This window comes from Arachis ipaensis, chromosome B05 (genome assembly GCF_000816755.2).
Source record: "Arachis ipaensis cultivar K30076 chromosome B05, Araip1.1, whole genome shotgun sequence".
Classification (NCBI taxonomy): domain Eukaryota; kingdom Viridiplantae; phylum Streptophyta; class Magnoliopsida; order Fabales; family Fabaceae; genus Arachis; species Arachis ipaensis.
The window spans coordinates 2,579,128-2,579,620 of NC_029789.2; positions in this window are offsets into that span (position 1 = coordinate 2,579,128).

The following is a 493-nucleotide window of genomic DNA, read 5'->3' on the forward strand; positions in this document are numbered from 1 at the left end:
TTGATATACCCGTTATAGATTGGTTATACATTATAATTTGGCCATAAACGTTTTTACAAATAAAAAATTAATATTGATATCACATAAATCGTTTCGTAATGTCTTTATTTCTTATTATTAATATGATTATGACTAATAATAGCTAATGACATATACGAGGCTTATAAAAGGATAAGTCTAAAAAAAAAAGTAAGAGATTAATCAAAGATTACTTTTTAAAAGAATTCATTATTCACACACTAATTTAAGTGTAATATTTTTTACAAGTATTCATTCTATTAAAACCAAAATATAACTTATTCTGTTCAAAAATTAAAAGACGAATGCATGGATAAAAACTATATCAAATCAATCCACGCAAAAACATTAATTAAAACAATAATCATGGCAACAATACACAATAACACTGTTATATTATCAACATATATAATAAAAAAAATTTCTAGTATCATCAGAAAATAATATTACAAAAAAATAAAAATTTAAATAATTA